Source organism: Urocitellus parryii, chromosome 8 (genome assembly GCF_045843805.1).
Source record: "Urocitellus parryii isolate mUroPar1 chromosome 8, mUroPar1.hap1, whole genome shotgun sequence".
In the NCBI taxonomy this organism is placed as follows: domain Eukaryota; kingdom Metazoa; phylum Chordata; class Mammalia; order Rodentia; family Sciuridae; genus Urocitellus; species Urocitellus parryii.
Window position 1 is genome coordinate 7,713,758 of NC_135538.1, and position 7,847 is coordinate 7,721,604.

The 7,847-nt window shown below is 49.1% G+C and overlaps 1 pseudogene; it reads left to right on the top strand.

Moving 5' to 3' along the window:
• Positions 1–4,112: 4,112 nt before the first annotated feature.
• On the top strand, positions 4,113–6,957 carry LOC144256731 (mas-related G-protein coupled receptor member H-like; annotated as a pseudogene).
• Positions 6,958–7,847: the final 890 nt, after the last annotated feature.

Below are 7,847 nucleotides of genomic sequence, written 5' to 3' on the forward strand. Positions count from 1 at the left end.
CCAGGAATGTCCCCTCCCACTCTGCATCCCACACCCCATGCCCTTTGGTCATTACCACCCACAGAGAGGTGGGGTGGTGAGGATCTGGGTGGGATGTGCCTTGGTTGCTGTGGGCCTCGCCGACCCACGCACCTGCCACAGCTGGTGGGCCAGGAGCATGGCGCCCCAGGGTTGTCCTTGGTGTGGAGATGTTGGGGAACACAGAGGCTTCCCGAGCCCGCAGTGCCAGGTGTGCAGAACAACACGTGTTTAAAAGAGTAAAATGTCTTGGGCTCACTGTCGGGGAGCAGAATGGGGCGTTTTCTGATTGGCTGGGACTTGAGGAGAACTGCCCTGACTGGTGAGCTAGTCTCTATCTAATTGATTGACAGGACTCAGAGGAGGGTTGGCTCCGCCCTCTGTCCTCCAGCGTGGCCAACAGGACTTCAGATCTCACTGGCCAGATCTGAAGCCAAAATAAGACCCTGAGAACAGACTGTTGCCAGACTGACCTGCGGTCTTCCAGTCTTCAAGAATCTTGTCTGCTGGACAAGGATCTGCAGAAATAACAGGCCCTAGGGAAGGACTAGGGATCACCAAAGTAGCTCCGCACAACAAAACCCCAAATCCCTGGCCGGTGAGTACTCCCACTCACTCCCTGCAGAAAGATCACAGCGACTCAGGTTTGTAGGGAGGGCCCTTCCTCCCCAGTCCTCAGCAAGGGGATGTACTGGGTGGGAGGAGAGAGCCCACCCTAAGGGAATCCCAAATTCCAGGGCTACTTCATGGGGCCCTGACCTTCTGCCTGCTGCGTTCTAAAGCAGAAGCATTCTGTTCTCGCTGCAACCACAGAGTGTCCCCTAAGAATATCTATAAAACCTAATTGTTCCCCTTAATGCTCCTGTCATTTCATGGATGTCCCCTCCTGTCTTGTGCATGTGTAGGTGTGCTCACGTGTGTGTGTGTGTGTATGTGTGTATGATGTGCAAAGTACTGGGTCTACACACACAGAGTGTTGGTATCATTTGGAAAAGTTAAACAGAACCAATAGTAAAATGTGGTACTGCTCTAGTACCACATACTCACTGTAAAATTATTCACTGTAACATTGTCACACAAATATGAGCTGCTTGCATTGCCTGAATGCTATAGTCTCCAAGAGAGGCTGAAAGTAAACACTGGAAAAGCCAATAAATAACTTGTTTCAGACAACATGGTCAAAAGCAGAAATGGGGGTGACTTTGCAAAGAAGGTGACTGCCCCCCTGTGACCACAAGAACACACTGGAATCTTCATGGAAGATTTTGCAAACTCTACCCCACTTCCAGGATGAACTGGGCTTCTCCTTGGAACTGCTCCTACCTGCTGGCCCTCCCACCCCTCTGTGCACCAGAATCTCTAGGGACAGTTAGGGATGATGTAGATGGGAGAATGGGGTGCATGAAACACGGGGGGGCAGAAGTGGAGTCAGAAAACCCCCACATCCAGGAGAGGCTATGACAACAGGTTGCAGAGCTGGCGCAGGTCCCTGGAGCGCCGAGTCCTCAATGTCCATGTTGAATGGGGATGACCCTGACCTCACAGGACCCCTCTGACAAGCACATGAAAAAAGACAGTGGAAACACCCAACACATGTAAAGCACAATCTTACTTGGTTTATTTCTACTCTCTTACCCTATTTTTCTTTTAAATCCAGGCTCACTCCCACCACCAAGAATAATAAGACATAAAGTTCGAGGAAGGACATTTTTGTTTTCTAATGCACTGAGTCCAGGCAGAAAGTCAGTGTGGGCCGTGTTATGCATAGAGCACCGTTCCCTTATTTGTTCATATTTCTTTCTAGGCGCACTGTAAGCAGCGCTGGCCACCACACAGGGCTGCAGGGCCTCCAGATGGGGCCTTGGCTGGCCCTGGGCAGACTGCTGCTCGGAGCTCCCTCAGGGATACTGGCCTGGTGGGAAAATATCCCCTGTAAGATCTTCCTTCCCTTCCTGCTCTCCTTTTGCTCTGGGCCCCTGGCAGGGTCCTTGTGGCTGCTGACTTAGTGGATGGGAAAGAAGGAAAGAGAACTGAGCTTGGGTGAGGAACATTCAACATTCACCCCTTTTTGGGACCAGCTCTGAGGCCAAGCTGCTGGCCCAAGGGCCTGAGCTTCTGGTGGAGAGGAGGAAGGGCACAAAAGAGCTGGTGCATTCTTACAGGGCAGTGAGAACAGCGGCCCCCACCTGAGAAGAAAAATGGAAACACAGAGCGACATACCCAGGAAGAAACAAAAAATATTAATAACAGGCTTATGAAAACGCACACCTCACTAATCATTAGGCATGCCAATCAAAACATGTAGATGTCGGTCGATTTTTCCTTCTCCATTTTGTATTGTTTTAGGAAGATGCCTAGTACTGAAAGGTTGAATTGTGCAAGCTCTCTCTTGAGCAGCTTCTGGAAACAAATTATTTTGAAAATGGTCAGAGTGGGGACGGACATGCATTCAACATTTGCTCTGGTTCGGGACATAGCGTAGGAGCTCTCTAAAGAATGAGATTATCAATCTTCTCAACACCCATGGGATGTACCACCATTATCTCCATTGTATAGACAGGGAAACAGATTTGAAGAGACCAACAATTTGCCTGAGGTCAGATAATTAGTAACCTGGAGGTGCATGTCAAACCCAAATCTCTGAACCCAAAGCCCATGGTCATGACTACTATGTTTTTCTGTCTCAAAGCCTTAAAATCCCATATGAGTAATTGTTCTTGTAATAATTCATCCCAAAGAAGTGATCAGAAATATAAGACAGATATACAAGGGTACACCCTCTACTGAAATTATGGAGACTTATTAACTGGAGATGTTTTCTAATAGGGGAATTATTTTAAAAATAATGAACAAAAGATTAAATATCATCATGTAGTCATTCATCAGCAGTCATATTTTTGAAGAAATTTTAATAGAAACAAAATGTTGATGATATGATATTAAGTTAAAAAGGCAGGTGTAAAACTACATAGACTATAGTTTCCAAGACATGTGAACAAATTAACGGAAGTTATCTTTGGGTTGACAATGAATAATTTAATATTTTTAAATAGGTAGAGAGGGCTGGGCACAGTGGCACATGCCTATAATCCCAACAGCTCAGGAAGCTGAGGCAGGAGGATCACAGGTTTGAAGCCAGCCTCAGCAACTTAGTAAGGCTGTAAGCAATGCAGTGAGACTCTGTCTCAAAATAAATAAAAAGGGCTGGTGATGTGTGGCTCAGTAGTTAAGTGCCCCTGGGTTCAATCCCCAGTCCCAAAACAATAGGTAGGAATTTGAATCCCAACACAAAGAAATGATAAATATCTGAGATGACAGATAAACCAATGACCCTGACCTGATCATTACACATTGTATACATTAAATGTGTACAGAAAAACCACAGCATACCCCATAAACATGTATAGTTACTATGTGTCGATTAAAAATAAAAGAATTTATCTTTGGGTGGTGAAATGGGAAAATTGATTTTTTTTCCTTCTTTTTGCAAAGTTTGTGAAATACGTAGTTATTACTTTTAGCATTCAGAAAAATGCAAAAGAAGTTGAAGCAGAGGCTCCTCTTCCAGGGTGGACTGGGTTTGCCAGAGTAAGAGGGGAAGATGTGGATGGTAGAAAAGGAGCAGGAAGGACTCAGAGAAGGGCCAAGCCACAGACTGCCTGGGGCAGGAGGGACAGTGTGCTTCTGAGACTTCCAATAATTGGCTCTCCTGCCCGTTCCCTTCCCATGAAGCCTTACAAGGTAAGCCACAGGAATGCCCTGGGGCCCTGGGGCTGCTTGGGGAGAAGAGGAGCCCGGGAAGGCAGGGGTAGAAGGACATTCTCACCAGCCACTGTGGTTGGTGGTGGTGGAGAGGGAAACCCCAGAGCCACTGCTGGACCCAGAGACAAGAAGGGGCACAAGTGAAGCCAGCCCAGGGTGGGAGGAGGCCAGAGGGGGCAGGTCCTGGCTGTTTCCCCCTTGCACAGCTGTGAATGGGGAGAGCAAACCACTTTCCTTCAGTTCTTACAGCAAGCCGCACAGAAGGCTGGGACCCCAAGAGGACTGGGGATTCTCCCTACCAGCAAGCAGGCCATCGGTTCTGCAGCCGCAGGCACCGCCCAGGTGTTCTCCAATCCTAGTGAGTTCTCCAGTTCCAGCCTCCACCTGGAGACAGTGTCAGATGGCACCAGCTGAGGACTGGTGCCCACCACTGCTCCCCATCTTCAGATGCCAGTCCCAGACCCCAGGAAGTTTCACCTGTGCTTCCTTCTCACATATAAACCAGGGTCCCTTCGTTGGGTTCTATTAATTTGCTCAAGTGGCTCACAGAACTCAGGGGAACATTCACATTTAGTGGTTTATTTTAAAGGATGTTACAAAGGATGCAGATGGAGAGGTACATGAGTGAGGTCTAGAGGGACACAGACTTCCATACCCTCTCTGGGAAGCTCCGTGTGTTCTGCAATCTGAAGCTCTGTGGACCTGTCCCCCCAGGTTTTATGGAGGTGCATTACATTGGCATGATTGGTGACATCACTGGTCATTGGTGATCAATAACCTTCAACCCTTCTCCCCTCCCTGAAGGTTGCAGGATGCTGCTAAAAGTCCCAATCCTCTCATCCTGCCTCGGTCTTTCAGTGACCGGCCATATCCTGAAGCTGCCAGCCACCAGCCACTTTATTAGCATGAAAAAGACACATTACTTTGGAGATTCCAAGGATTTCAGGAGTGTCTGCTGGGAAAAGAGAAAAGACCAAATACATATTTCATAGTATCTCAATTGGTTATAGCTAAGGTTCACTGGCTGTCCTGGACATCCAGCCAAGTCTTAGAAAATGTGTTCCAAGTTTCCAAGGAAGACTGACAAGTGACTCTTAACACAGTCCCATCTGTCAAGATGAGACAGCTCATCCTTTGCTGTCAAGAGTCCACAGAGAAACAATCTAGAAAGCCCTGTAAGCCCTTCCCTGTTCCTACCCATGTCTCAGTGGGTTGGGGTGAGTGAATCCTCAGGCAACCAGGACACCAGGTAAGGACAGAGAAGTGTGGACCAGGCAGTCCTGGGCCCTGACTTCACAATCCTGCATGCCCGCCCACCCTAGGTAGCCCTTGTCCCCCGAACCCCAGTTCAACAGAGCGAGCCTCTTTTCTTCCTCCCTCCCTCTCCCCCTGTCTCTCCTATTGGCTGCTGGATCGTCCTGTCAGCTAAGCCCAAGAGGATGACCCTCAATGTACAGGAGAGAAAGACACAAACAGCTGTTAATTGTGTTTACTGGTGCATAGAAACTGTTGGGGGGTTATGTGGATATTATAAACAAAAGCCAAGGCATGGGAAAGGAAGAGTATCTCAAGAGAGAGATGGGGCAGAAGTTTCTAGACACAACCGTGAGCGCTTACTTCCTTGTGCATGGGCTTTTGATCATTGGTACGTTTTTTATCCTTTTTTATTTTGGATCCTTTCTCCTAGCTCTGTCCTCTATTTTTGGTAAGAACCCTTAGAAATCTCTTTCAGGAAGGCAGGGGACAAATTAGGAACACAGTGGGTTTTTCCACAGGGCCAGAGAGAAAGAATCCTGGTTGGAGGCAATGGCTGGAGGTGAGGTTAGAAGCCCAGCCTTGGGTTCAGTGGAGGAAACCTGGAGATCACAGTGGAATCTGCCTGGGCGGAGCACAGAAGGGGAGAGGAACCGGGGAAGAAGATGGGAAACACAGCAGCACACTTCCTCCCACACCACTGTGAGGGAGGATCAAAAACCAACTCACTGTGGGATGCACAGCAAACGACACCATCAGCTCCATCTTCCATTTCTGACCACAGGTGTGCAGGAGGAAACCAGCGATCCCCAAGAATGGAGCCATGGGCAGTGACCCCGAATCCTTCGGAACCCACACTGATTCCCAGAAACGCCTCCCTGGATGGAACAACCTGGTCATCAGAGCAGGTGAGGGAGCCCCTGTCAGAGGCTGAAAGAGAGCACGGCCATGTCTACTTTTCCCTGCTCATCTGTGTCCCCGGAGTCACTGGGAACGGACTCCTGATAGGAAGCCGTTCACCGTCTACCTTCTGCATCTGGCCATTGCCGACTTGATGGTCCTTCTCTGCTCGTCCATCTTCCAGCTGGTGGACAGCCTCCACCTGCACGATGACACCTGGCTGAGCTACGTCCTCCTCCTCATGATCTTCGGCTACAACACGGGTCTGCACCTGCTCACTGCCATCAGCGTGGAGCGCTGCCTCTCGGTGCTCTACCCAATCTGGCACCAGTGCCGCCGCCCGAGGCACCCGTCGGCCGTGGCCTGCGCGCTGCTGTGAGCTCTTTCGGTGCTGGCATCGGGGCTGGAAAACTTCTTCTGCCTTCTGGCAGCGGAGCCGAGATTCCCAGAGTGCCGATACGTGGACGCTTTCTCCTGGGTCTTGACCTTCCTTGTCTTCGTTGCTCTCATGATCTTCTCCAACTTGATCCTCTCCGTCCAGGTCTGCTGCCACCTCAAGTCCCGTCAACCAGCCAAGGTCTGTGTGATCGTCATGGCCACCGTGGTCTTGTTCCTGGTCTTGCCATGCCCATGAAGGTCCTGTTCATCGTCGTCTACTACTCCAACCCCAGCGGCGAGTCTGTGTGGAAGTTCTTCCCCTATCTGCACCTGCTGTCCACCATCAATTGCAGTGTGAATCCAATTGTCTATTTCGTGGTGGGTGGTCTCAGGAGAAAGAAAAGTAGAAAGTCCCTGAAAGAAGCGCTGCTGAATGTCTTTGAGGAAAAGCCAGAGCCACCTTCAGGTGGGAACGCTGCCCCTTCCTCTCCGACCTCGAGGTCCTGAGGACACTCTGGAGGGTCGGAAGCTGTCTCCGTGGGAAAAGGTAACATGTTCTGAAAACACCTCTCTGCTTTCCCACTGCAGCTCACCTAAGATAAAAATCAGTTCCTTTGTTCCTCCTGGGAATTAGTAATAGCAACGAGACGCGCAGTCCCCACCATCCACCTGGCCACTGTGGCTTCGTGACAGCTATCCTTTTAGGACACTTACTCTCTTCCAGGCACCAAGCCCCACGTTTTACACACATTGTCTCATTTCATCTCTTAACAACCTTAGGAATCAACACTGTTACTCAAGGAAGTGGGGCTCCCAGAGGTTTAGTAAGGTTCCGGAGCATGGAAGGCCCAGCTGGGACGGGACCCGCAGAGCCCGACCCCAAGCCCTTCCTTGCACCATGATACCCAGGACTGTCTTTGAGAGGTGATATCTTAAACTGTTTGCACTAATGTCTTCAACACCACTCCCCACTGTCTCTCCCTTAGGTCTTCTTTTCAAACCTTGTGCTCCTGATTAGTCAGAGGAAAACGTTTTCTTCTTAGAAAGGAATGTGAATTGTTGGAGACGCAAAGATGACTATCAGCCTGTCCTATAGAAGTGTCCCTATTATTTACATATTAAGAATTCATCCCCAACACCACAAAAAGAAAAAAAAGAAGAATTCATCCTGGGATGTGTTGGGGAATAGGAGAGCTATCCCATAAGTCCTTTAAGAATGTCGTCGTAATAGTGAGCAGGAACTGCCGGGCTTGGTGGCACATGCCTACCATCTGGGCAATGTAGCAAGACTTTGACTCAAAATAAAACTAAAAGTGGCTAGGGATGTAGTTTACTGGTAGAGCACTTGCCTAGCATGTGTGAAGCCCTGGGCGCAACCCTCAGTACTATGAAAATTTAAAAAGTAAAATAAAAAGCAAGAGAATTTCAAAAAGAATCACTGAAGCTTTGCTTGAACATGGAAATTTTCACTTTTGTCTCCCTCCCTCCCTCCCTCCCTCCCTTCCTTCCTTTCTTCCTTCCTTCCCTTAATCTGT